The sequence below is a fragment of the Aythya fuligula genome, chromosome 15 (genome assembly GCF_009819795.1).
Source record: "Aythya fuligula isolate bAytFul2 chromosome 15, bAytFul2.pri, whole genome shotgun sequence".
Taxonomy (NCBI): Eukaryota; Metazoa; Chordata; class Aves; order Anseriformes; family Anatidae; genus Aythya; species Aythya fuligula.
In genome coordinates, this window is record NC_045573.1 from 1 (window position 1) to 12,179 (window position 12,179).

General features: G+C 53.4%; 3 long non-coding RNA genes across 3 annotated transcripts; all 3 read right to left on the reverse strand.

The window, feature by feature from the left end:
- Positions 1-3,934: 3,934 nt before the first annotated feature.
- Positions 3,935-4,964, reverse strand: LOC116495498. The gene is made up of 4 exons (XR_004253948.1): positions 4,865-4,964; positions 4,343-4,403; positions 4,132-4,182; positions 3,935-4,001 (listed from the first exon to the last, which is right to left on the reverse strand). It is a non-coding gene; the product is annotated as an uncharacterized LOC116495498 (long non-coding RNA).
- Positions 4,965-7,818: 2,854 nt separating this feature from the next.
- Positions 7,819-9,755, reverse strand: LOC116495497. Its single transcript, XR_004253947.1, has 3 exons — positions 9,685-9,755; positions 8,562-8,655; positions 7,819-7,877 (listed from the first exon to the last, which is right to left on the reverse strand). It is a non-coding gene; the product is annotated as an uncharacterized LOC116495497 (long non-coding RNA).
- Positions 9,756-10,311: 556 nt separating this feature from the next.
- Positions 10,312-11,658, reverse strand: LOC116495496. The gene is made up of 3 exons (XR_004253946.1): positions 11,590-11,658; positions 11,265-11,318; positions 10,312-11,164 (listed from the first exon to the last, which is right to left on the reverse strand). It is a non-coding gene; the product is annotated as an uncharacterized LOC116495496 (long non-coding RNA).
- Positions 11,659-12,179: the final 521 nt, after the last annotated feature.

The window sequence follows — 12,179 nt, forward strand, 5'->3', positions numbered from 1 at the left end:
GCCCGGGCGGCGCCGCGCCGAAATGGGCCCGGGCGGCGCCGCGCCGAAATGGGCCCGGGCGGCGCCGCGCCGAAATGGGCCCGGGCGGCGCCGCGCCGAAATGGGCCCGGGCGGCGCCGCGCCGAAATGGGCCCGGGCGGCGCCGCGCCGAAATGGGCCCGGGCGGCGCCGCGCCGAAATGGGCCCGGGCGGCGCCGCGCCGAAATGGGCCCGGGCGGCGCCGCGCCGAAATGGGCCCGGGCGGCGCCGCGCCGAAATGGGCCCGGGCGGCGCCGCGCCGAAATGGGCCCGGGCGGCGCCGCGCCGAAATGGGCCCGGGCGGCGCCGCGCCGAAATGGGCCCGGGCGGCGCCGCGCCGAAATGGGCCCGGGCGGCGCCGCGCCGAAATGGGCCCGGGCGGCGCCGCGCCGAAATGGGCCCGGGCGGCGCCGCGCCGAAATGGGCCCGGGCGGCGCCGCGCCGAAATGGGCCCGGGCGGCGCCGCGCCGAAATGGGCCCGGGCGGCGCCGCGCCGAAATGGGCCCGGGCGGCGCCGCGCCGAAATGGCACACCTGCAACTCAGTTACTATTAGGTCCCACCTGGAACCTGAAGCCAATGACCTGGGAAAGTGCAGGGGGAAAGCACAAAAAAAGCAGAAAGAGGAGGAGCAGCAGCTGTGGTTTTATTAACTTACTTATAAGGCTTAGCTCAACAGCATGCAGAGGGCAGACAGGAGAACTGGGGTGTTTCTAGAAGCAACAATCCTCATGCTTTCGCTGCAGCTTTGAATGTTGGAAGGACATTACCACCAAGCAAGTAACTGAAGCTTTTCCTGCTGGAATTAACTCAAACTTTTATTTATGTAGAAAGAAAAATCTAGGAGCAGAATAGATTACATGCCAAAAAAAAAGTCAATTCCATTCCACTCGCAGCAAAAATCACTTACATCAGCAGGCTATCTGAGAACTAAAAGGCTATGCTGATGGGTCAAAACACACTACAGGACACTGGGGCCAGGCCCTCCGCTGCACCCACTTAAAACCCATCCCTACACTCACCAAGGTGCAACCCCAACCCAAACACAGACGCAGCATTTCAGCCTCAACACAGTTTCCAGAACTGATAGAAAGGACGCCTCATCCTCAGGGAGGCATGCTCAAGCTACACAGGACAGGGCTTCGGGCAACTCTTTGCCTACCAAAGACGACCGCCATCAGCACCTGCTTTGTTCAGATTCTAAAGACTAACATCACAGCCCACGTTGACTAGGACACCTGATAAACAGAAGAGAAAGCAGCCATACCCTTTTCAAGCCATCCCTGCAAGTGTCGCTCCTCGATGATCTGCAACCTCTTCTCAAATCCTCAACCGCTTCTGTGGAGAGCCTGCCATGGCACCTGCAAAGCAAGACCCTTCGCAGTCACCTCGTGCTACTTGGCAGTTCTGCTCCAATCCAGCTCACAAACAGCCCGCCCTTCCCGTGCTGCTCTTCAGAGTGCAGCTTGGCCCCACTCAGCCTGTGCGACACACCTGTGAAACAAAAAGAAAAGCATAGGCTGAAGCAGCATCCAAAGACACAGCACAGCTAGGACAGTTACTCTCATCTGCTCCCTTACCTCTGCCCCCTCACCTGCCCTCGAGGAAGATGCTTCCATCTGCTCTCTTAAGCCAGCTACAACACACCTCTGAAATATAAACAGGATTTTTACTGTACTTTGTGCAGTTAAGTAACTGCAGTGACAACTGCACCACTAAAGTAACTGCTAGATCTGCTCATCGCTCACCTTGCTAAAAGAAGCTGTGGTCAAGTCCCGTGTTGTACACTGTGTTTCAGCTTTAAGAACTGAAAACAGTCACAAGATAATCATTCAGCTGCCAGCATTAGCACCCAACCCTCAACAACACAAAGGGACCCCGTTTACAAGATTATCATTTCAAAACAGCAGCCCCCATACCTCAGCACACCTCAGAAGTAGATCAAGCCAGTCACCGAGCTGCCTACGGAGCGCTGAACAGTTCCGGAAGGAGCTCTTTCCTGCGACAGGTTCCTCCAAAGGTTTACACTCTACTGGGGACAGGAGAGAAATAAAAATAAAACTTTCAAAACCCCATATCTGTAAGCTTTCAAGATTCGACAGACCTCCTCAAGCACACTGTTCAAGCACTATGCAAACAGCTGCTCACAAGCAGATATACTCTCCCCCCCCAACATGTGACAAACAACACTGAGATGACTGTGCCAGCTGCCCTTCAGTACGTGCCCAGAGGCAGACCAGATGTCTTCGCCAAAACACTCCAGACAATGTATTAGTACACCCATGCACTGCCACGTTAGCTGTCATCACTAACTGCCAGGCAGGACAGCTCCAGACCAAACACATACACACACAGGAACGCCACAAACACTACAAACAAAGCACACAACACAAGGCGCAAGAAAAAGTGAGCCCCAGAGGGAAGCCCTATGGCAACAGCAAGTCACAACAGGTGCTTTGCACCAGACCCAAGGAGAGGCTCAAATGTCACGACACGCGACTGGAAGCAACTGCCAGAACTGGGATGATGGAGGCCTAAAAAGCCTGCCTTCAAGACATCAGACCAGAAGGATGGGGACTGAAAACCCCATAAGATGACGCTTAGGAAATCAATTCCCAAGCAAGAGCTCCTGATGCGGCCCAGATGACTTCTGCAAGAGTGAGGATGGAAACAGATGCGATCTCAAACCGAATATGATGCACAAGACCTGAAACAGATCTGCTCTTTAAGCAGCGACTGCAAGACAAGAAGTGCTCGGATCAGAGCCACGATGACAAAACAAGCACTGAGGCCCTTCAGCACCGCTACCAAGTCGCCTGTCTGGTCAGTCCAGTGTAAAAAGCTAGGAGGATATCAAGACCTAAGAAGCACAGAACAGACATTGCAGAAGCAGCACTACAGGACAGACGAACAGAAGGAAACTGTCCTGCCTGGCTCACCCACTCACGCTACAAAATAATCCCGCTGCTTCTATTAGCCCGGTGACCCAGCCACAAGCAGCCTGAACGTGACCCAGCCTGAACCACCCTCACCGTGGAACCAAGTCTAGTCAGCCAGCAGGCACCATGCTCCTCTGGCTCCCAGCTCCCATTAGCCACCCCAGATATGCAAATACCAGGTGCCCCCCAACTTAGCTCTCAGGTTGTTGCATGGTATAGTCCCTCCGCCTCAAGAAATGCACAGGCACTGATTGTCATCTTAGTCAATTGCCAGGCTCATCATCAGCTGCAAAAACAGAGTAACAGCATTCACTAGCACGCTGGCCCCATTGCTCACCTTCTCCACAATGCTGACTACTGCTGATGCAACATACGGTTCTGCTCACCTGTTCCTCTCCAAATCCAAGCTCCAACAGTGCAACCAGTATCATCCACACCACCTGGGAAAACGGGATTAAATGATCGTTGCGTTCACAACACATCACCCAATTGTGTTTTTTTTTTGTTATTGTTGTTTTTTTGTGTGTGTGTTTCCTTTATTTATTTATTTTTTAGTCTGCTTTAGCTCAACAGCATGCAGAGTGCAGACAAGAAAACCGGGGTGTTTCTAGAAACAACAATCCCCATGCTTTTGCTGCAGCTTTGAATATTAAAAGGACAATACGACCCAGCAAGTAACTGGAACTTTCTTACCTGGAATTAGCTCAAACTTTTCTTCACATTGAAAGAAAAATCTAGGAGCAGAACACATTATACACCAACAAAATTGATTCCATTTCATCCCCAGAAAAAAATCACATACTCTCATCCTCTCCTGTACCTCAGCCGCTTGCCTATCCCACGTGGCACACGCTTCCATCTGTTCTCTTTACCCACTTATAGCACCTCTAAAAGGCAAACTGGAATTTTACTCTATTGGATGTAGGAAAATAACTGCAGTGAGAACTGCGCCCCAAAAACAACAGTTACCTCTGCTCATCGCGCACCAGAGTCACTGCAGAGGCAGCTCGGGTCAAGACGTCCTGCACTGCGCACTGCGTTTCACCCTGAACAAAGGAAAAACACAGGCAGAAGATAAACATTCAGCTGACAGCAGTAGCACCCATCCCTCAACAACAAAAGGGACCCCATCTTTAGTTTTATCCTTTCAAAACAACAGGCCACTTGCCTCGGTACCTGCAAATTAGGTCCAAGCTTGCAAGGAGCGGCCAGCATCACCCACGCCACCTGGGAACACAAAAGGACAAAATGACCACTGTGCTTGCAAGCAACCACCTGCCACACTGCTCCTCTATCCCACACAGCCTCACCTCGGACCCTCACAGGGAAACACCTGAATGTCTTCCCTTCGCTTCGGATAAGGGATGACCAGGCTGACAACACTCACCTTCCCTCAGTGCTTCGTGACATGAGGATTTCCCTTCCCTGTCCACGACTGCACAAAGCACCTGTGGAGACGAGAGAAAAGCACACTCTGAGGCACCTCACAACCACAGCGTACCTGCTGCAATACCTCTCTCTTCCCAGTTCCTTTACTTCAGTTGCTCAACAGCTCTAACTCAGATTCTTCGCTCACAGCGCCACAGCAGATTCTGCCCGGGCCACACAACATACGCTACACAAGCTACATTGCTTAGGACACACAAGCTGGAACGTTCCCGCCCAACAATCAGTCACATCGCACAGGATGGGTGCCGCATACTCCTAGAAACCAAAACTACCAGTCCTGAGCAGCTCCCAACCTCCACCTGCCTACCACGTTCAGCACACTAACTGTTTACCCCTCAGAAAACCAGAAACTTAGAACATACACACACACAAACAACAACAAAAAAAAAAAACACAACTCCACAAACGCCAAAAAGACATGCACACACAGCAACCCCGGCAGCAGTAATCACAGACTTACCCTTTGCAGATGAAAAAGGTGACTCTGATACAACCCTGCTCAGTCTCTTGGTAATGCTGCATCTACGCTGCCAAGCCACATGTAGCATGTAATCAAGCTGGTGTAACTCTCCAGGGGACTAAAACAACAGGTTTTAAACATGTAGAGATTAAAATATATCTCAAAAACAGGAGATTATGCGGCCATCCTAAAAAAAAGTGAGCCAGCAGCCTCTACTAAATATCCCTCTATTTCAAGCACTTAGAGATCTAGAATTCCAACCACTTAGAAATCCAGAAATCCATAGACTCCAGCCTGCCTAGAGAACCCTGCAACTGACTGAAGGAAACACAAAGCGCTGCCCCCAAAGAGCAGCCCAGGCAGAAGGAGCTCTCTGATGCCATGCCTGGGGCTCATATACCTTTTGGCCCCGCCCAGCACCCAAACCCAATCACCTGGGAAAGGGGAGGGGCAAAGCACAAGAAAGTAGAAATAGAGCAAGAGAAGTAGCTGTTTTTCTTTTTGTTTCTTTTTTAAAATAAACTTTATCTCAAAAGCATGCAGAGAGCAGACCAAATATTTGCAGTGATTCTAGAAGCAAAAACCGCCTTTGGCTTTTTCTGCAGGTTTTAATATTGAATTGACAATATCACCACGCTAATAACTGAAACTTTTTGAACTGCAATTAGTTTACACAGGCTCATCCCCATCTGTAAACACAGAGAACCAGCATTCACTACCATGCAAGCCCTAATAACCATGTCCTGCACAACGCACACTACAACTAATGCAACATACCATTGTGCAATACTTCTCTGTTCCCAGTTCCTTTACCTCACCTGCTCAGTAGCACCACCTGAGTAATGGGCCCGGGCGGCGCCGCGCCGAAATGGGCCCGGGCGGCGCCGCGCCGAAATGGGCCCGGGCGGCGCCGCGCCGAAATGGGCCCGGGCGGCGCCGCGCCGAAATGGGCCCGGGCGGCGCCGCGCCGAAATGGGCCCGGGCGGCGCCGCGCCGAAATGGGCCCGGGCGGCGCCGCGCCGAAATGGGCCCGGGCGGCGCCGCGCCGAAATGGGCCCGGGCGGCGCCGCGCCGAAATGGGCCCGGGCGGCGCCGCGCCGAAATGGGCCCGGGCGGCGCCGCGCCGAAATGGGCCCGGGCGGCGCCGCGCCGAAATGGGCCCGGGCGGCGCCGCGCCGAAATGGGCCCGGGCGGCGCCGCGCCGAAATGGGCCCGGGCGGCGCCGCGCCGAAATGGGCCCGGGCGGCGCCGCGCCGAAATGGGCCCGGGCGGCGCCGCGCCGAAATGGGCCCGGGCGGCGCCGCGCCGAAATGGGCCCGGGCGGCGCCGCGCCGAAATGGGCCCGGGCGGCGCCGCGCCGAAATGGGCCCGGGCGGCGCCGCGCCGAAATGGGCCCGGGCGGCGCCGCGCCGAAATGGGCCCGGGCGGCGCCGCGCCGAAATGGGCCCGGGCGGCGCCGCGCCGAAATGGGCCCGGGCGGCGCCGCGCCGAAATGGGCCCGGGCGGCGCCGCGCCGAAATGGGCCCGGGCGGCGCCGCGCCGAAATGGGCCCGGGCGGCGCCGCGCCGAAATGGGCCCGGGCGGCGCCGCGCCGAAATGGGCCCGGGCGGCGCCGCGCCGAAATGGGCCCGGGCGGCGCCGCGCCGAAATGGGCCCGGGCGGCGCCGCGCCGAAATGGGCCCGGGCGGCGCCGCGCCGAAATGGGCCCGGGCGGCGCCGCGCCGAAATGGGCCCGGGCGGCGCCGCGCCGAAATGGGCCCGGGCGGCGCCGCGCCGAAATGGGCCCGGGCGGCGCCGCGCCGAAATGGGCCCGGGCGGCGCCGCGCCGAAATGGGCCCGGGCGGCGCCGCGCCGAAATGGGCCCGGGCGGCGCCGCGCCGAAATGGGCCCGGGCGGCGCCGCGCCGAAATGGGCCCGGGCGGCGCCGCGCCGAAATGGGCCCGGGCGGCGCCGCGCCGAAATGGGCCCGGGCGGCGCCGCGCCGAAATGGGCCCGGGCGGCGCCGCGCCGAAATGGGCCCGGGCGGCGCCGCGCCGAAATGGGCCCGGGCGGCGCCGCGCCGAAATGGGCCCGGGCGGCGCCGCGCCGAAATGGGCCCGGGCGGCGCCGCGCCGAAATGGGCCCGGGCGGCGCCGCGCCGAAATGGGCCCGGGCGGCGCCGCGCCGAAATGGGCCCGGGCGGCGCCGCGCCGAAATGGGCCCGGGCGGCGCCGCGCCGAAATGGGCCCGAACAGACTTATTCTTCAGTGATGAAGAAGGTGACCCTGCTCAGTCTCTTGGCAGTACTGCACTTACGCGGTCAAGGAACCATGCTTAACTGTTTCCCAAATACAACTACCTAGCAACACCTCATAAACATACTTCTAATATGTCAATTCAAGGACATCAAGACTAGAAGGCTGCAAGGTCTAAAGACTCAACAGACAGCAAACACACAGGCAAAAGCTCCAGAAATACAATAAACTGTCCCTAAACCTGAAACAGAATACCCCTTACATGCCCAATGCTGCCATTTTCAGATACACGCTCACACAGGGAGCCTCCATGATACATTTCTCCTAAACCATGCTCCATCACTTTGCCACCAAGGTTATGACTTTGATAAGATTTGACATAAAGGCAAAGACTCACAGAAAACCCCGTAATTCTGCAAAAAACATAAGGGACCCAGAACCACAAAGCAAACACACAAAGTAACATCACCATACTATCCGTAACACTGCTATAACTACTACTCACCTGAGGAAGAGCTGCATGCAATACAGGCACCTACTACTAGATTGCTTTACAATGACAGATCCTACCAGTTGCCACCTCGAAAAGATAGGAGTACTGGTTTCTACTTGAAAATGCATCAGTCCATAGACTCTGACCCACCTAAAGAACCCTCCAAACAACTGAAGGAAAACCAAAGCACTTACCCCAAAGTGCAGCCCAGGCAGAAGGAGCTCTCTCATGGCATACCTGCAACTCAGTTACCATTAGGTCCCACCTGGAACCTGAAGCCAATCACCTGGGAAAGTGCAGGGGGAAAGCACAAAAAAGCAGAAAGAGGAGGAGCAGCAGCTGTGGTTTTATTAACTTCTTTATATGGCTTAGCTCAACAGCATGCAGAGTGCAGACAAGAGAACTGGGGTGTTTCTAGAAACAAAAATCCCCATGCTTTTGCTGCAGCTTTGAATATTGAAAGGAAAATACAAACAAGCAAGCAACTTTTTTTTTTTTCCCCACCTGGAATTACCTCAATCTTTCATTTACAAAGAAAAATCTAGGAGCAGAACAGATTACATGCCAAAAGAAGAATTCAGATTACATGCCACTCGCAGGAGAAATCACTTACTTCAGTAGGCTATCTGAGAACCAAAAGGTTATGCTGATGTGTTAAAACACACTACAGGACACTGGGGCCGGGCCCTCCGCTGCACCCACTTAAAACCCATCCCTACACTCACCAAGGTGCAACCCCAACCAAAACACAGACACAGCATTTCAGCCTCAACACAGTTTCCAGAACTGCTGGAAAGCAAGCTTCATACTCAGCGAGGCGTGCCCAGGCTACACAGGACAGGGCTTCGGGCAACTCTTTGCCTACCGAAGAAGACCGCCATCAGCACCTGCTTTGTTCCGATTCTAAAGACTAACATCACAGCCCACGTTGCCTGGGACACCTGATAAACAGAAGAGAAAGCAGCCATACCGTTTTCAAGCCGTCCCTGCACGTGTCGCTCCTCGATGATCTGCAACCTCTTCTCAAATCCTCAACCGCTTCTGTGGAGAGCCTGCCATGGCACCTGCAAAGCAAGACCCTTCGCAGTCACCTCGTGCTACTTGGCAGTTCTGCTCCAATCCAGCTCACAAACAGCCCGCCCTTCCCGTGCTGCTCTTCAGAGTGCAGCTTGGCCCCACTCAGCCTGCGTGACACACCTGTGAAACAAAAAGAAAAGCATAGGCTGAAGCAGCATCCAAAGCCACAGCACAGATAGGACAGTTACTCTCATCTGCTCCCTTACCTCTGCCCCCTCACCTGCCCTCGAGGAAGATGCTTCCATCTGCTCTCTTAAGCCAGCTACAACACACCTCTGAAATATAAACAGGATTTTTACTGTACTTTGTGCAGTTAAGTAACTGCAGTGACAACTGCACCACTAAAGTAACTGCTAGATCTGCTCATCGCTCACCTTGCTAAAAGAAGCTGTGGTCAAGTCCTGTGTTGTACACTGTGTTTCAGCTTTAGCAAATGAAAACGGTCACAAGATAATCATTCAGCTGCCAGCATTAGCACCCATCCCTCAACAACAGAAGGGACCCCATTTACAAATTATTGTTTCAAAACAGCAGCCCCCTTACCTCAGCACCTCAGAAGTAGATCAAGCCAGTCACCAAGCTGCCTACCGAGTGCTGGACAGTTCCAGAAGGAGCTCTTTCCTGTGAGCAGTTCCTACTAAGGTACACACTCTGCTGGGGACAGGAAAGATATAAAAATAAAAGTTTCAAAACCCCGTATCTGTAAGCTTTCATGATTCAACAGTGCACCGTTCAAGCATTATGGGAGCAGCTGCTCGCAAGCAGCTCAACTCTGCCAAATCCACATCTACCAACCTCCAGAGATGACTGTGCCAGCTGCCCGTCAGTACGTGCCCAGAGGCAGACCGGATGTCTTTGCCAATACAGTCCGGACAATGTATTAGTACACCCATGCACTGCCACGTTAGCTGTCATCACTAACTGCCAGGCAGGACAGCTTCAGTACTTTATGCAGTTAAGTAACTGCAGTGACAACTGCACCCCTAAAGTACCTGCTACATCTGTTCATCGCTCACCTTGCCAAAAGCAGCTCCGGTCAAGTCCCGCGTTGTACACTGTGTTTCAGCTTTAACAAATGAAAACGGTCACAAGATAATCATTCAGCTGCCAGCATTAGCACCCATCCCTCAACAACACAAAGGGACCCCGTTTACAAGATTATCATTTCAAAACAGAAGCCGCCATACCTCAGCACCTCAGAAGTAGACCAAGCCAGTCACCGAGCTGCCTACAGAGTGCTGAACAGTTCCAGAAGGAGCTCTTTCCTATGACAGGTTCCTCCAAAGGTTTACACTCTACTGGGGACAGGAGAGAAATAAAAATAAAAGTTTCAAAAACCCCTTATCTGTAAGCTTTCAAGATTCCACAGACCTCCTCCTCAAGCACACCATTCAAGCACTATGCAAACAGCTGCTCACAAGCAGATATACTCTCCCCCCCCCAACATCTGACAAACAACACTGAGATGACTGTGCCTGCTGCCCTTCAGTACGTGCCCAGATGCAGACCAGATGTCTTCGCCAAAACACTCCAGACAATGTATTAGCACACCCATGCACTGCCACGTTAGCTGTCATCACTAACTGCCAGGCAGGACAGCTCCAGACCAAACACATACACACACAGCCACGCCACAAACACTACAAACAAAACACACAACACAAGGCGCAAGAAAAAGAGACCCCCAGAGGGAAGCCCTATGGCAACAGCAAGTCAGAACAGGTGCTCTGCACCAGACCCTAGAGGAGACTCAAATGTCACGACACGCGACTGGAAGCAACTGCCAGAACTGGGATGATGGAGGCCGAAAAAGCCTGCCTTCAAGACAAGAGACCAGAAGGATGGGGACTGAAAACCCCATAAGACGACGCTTAGGAAATCAATTCCCAAGCAAGAGCTCCTGATGCGGCCCAGATGACTTCTGCAAGAGTGAGGATGGAAACAGACGCGATCTCAAACCGAATATGATGCACGAGACCTGAAACAGAACTGCATTTCAAGCAGCGACTGCAAGACAAGAAGTGCTCGGATCAGAGCCACGATGACAAAACAAGCACTGAGGCCCTTCAGCACCGCTACCAAGTCGCCTGTCTGGTCAGTCCAGTGTCAAAAGCTAGAAGGATATCAAGACCCGAGAAGCACAGAACAGACATTGCAGAAGCAACACTACAGGACAGACAAACAGAAGGAAACTGTCCTGCCTGGCGCACGCACTCACGCTACAAAATAATCCCGCTGCTTCTATTAGCCTGGTGACCCAGCCACAAGCAGCCTGAACGTGACCCAGCCTGAACCACCCTCGCAGTGGCACCAAGTCTAGTCAGCCAGCTGGCTCCATGCTGCTCTGGCTCCCAGCTCCCATTAGCCACCCCAGATATGCAAATACCAGGTGCCCCCCAACTTAGCTCTCAGGTTGCTGCATGGTAAATTCCCTCCGCCTCAAGAAATGCACAGGCACTGGTCGTCATCTTAGGCAATTGCCAGGCTCATCATCAGCTGCAAAAACAGAGTACCAGCATTCACTAGCATGCCGGTCATGATGCCCACCTTCTCCACAATGCTGACTACTGCTGATGCAACATACAACTATGCCCACCTGTTCCTCTCCAAATCCAAGCTCCAACAGTGCAACCAGTATCATCCACACCACCTGGGAAAACAAAGGGATTAAATGATCGTTGCGTTCACAACAAGTCAGCCAATGGTGGTTTTTTTTTTGTGTGTTTTTTTTTTGTTATTGTTGTTTTTTGTGTGTGTGTTTCCTGTATTTATTTATTTTTTAGTCTGCTTTAGCTCAACGGCATGCAGAGTGCAGACAAGAAAACTGGGGTGTTTCTAGAAGCAACAATCCCCACGCTTTTGCTGTAGCTTTGAATATTAAAAGGACAATACGACCCAGCAAGTAACTGGAACTTTCTTACCTGGAATTAGCTCAAACTTTTCTTCACATTGAAAGAAAAATCTAGGAGCAGAACACATTATACACCAACAAAATTGATTCCATTTCATCCCCAGGAAAAAAAAAAAATCACATACTCTCATCCCCTCCTGTACCTCAGCCGCTTGCCTACCCCACATGGCACACGCTTCCATCTGTTCTCTTTACCCACTTATAGCACCTCTAAAAGGCAAACTGGAATTTTACTCTATTGGCTGTAGGAAAATAACTGCAGTGACAACCGCGCCCCAAACTGAGCCAGCAGCCCCTACTAAACATCCCTCTCCTAAGTGAATTCCAAGCACTTAAAATCCAGAAATCCATAGACTCCAGCCTGCCTAAACAACCCTGCAACGGACAGAAGGAAAAACAAAGCACTGCCCCCAAAGAGCAGCCCAGGCAGAAGGAGCTCTCTGATGCCGTGCCTGGGGCTCATATAGCATTTAGCCCCGCCCAGCACCCAAACCCAATCACCTGGGAAAGGGGAGGGGCAAAGCACATGAAAGTAGGAAGAGAGCAAAAGAAGCAGCTGTGTTTTGTTTTGTTTTTTTTCCTTTGTTTTTTAAAATCTGT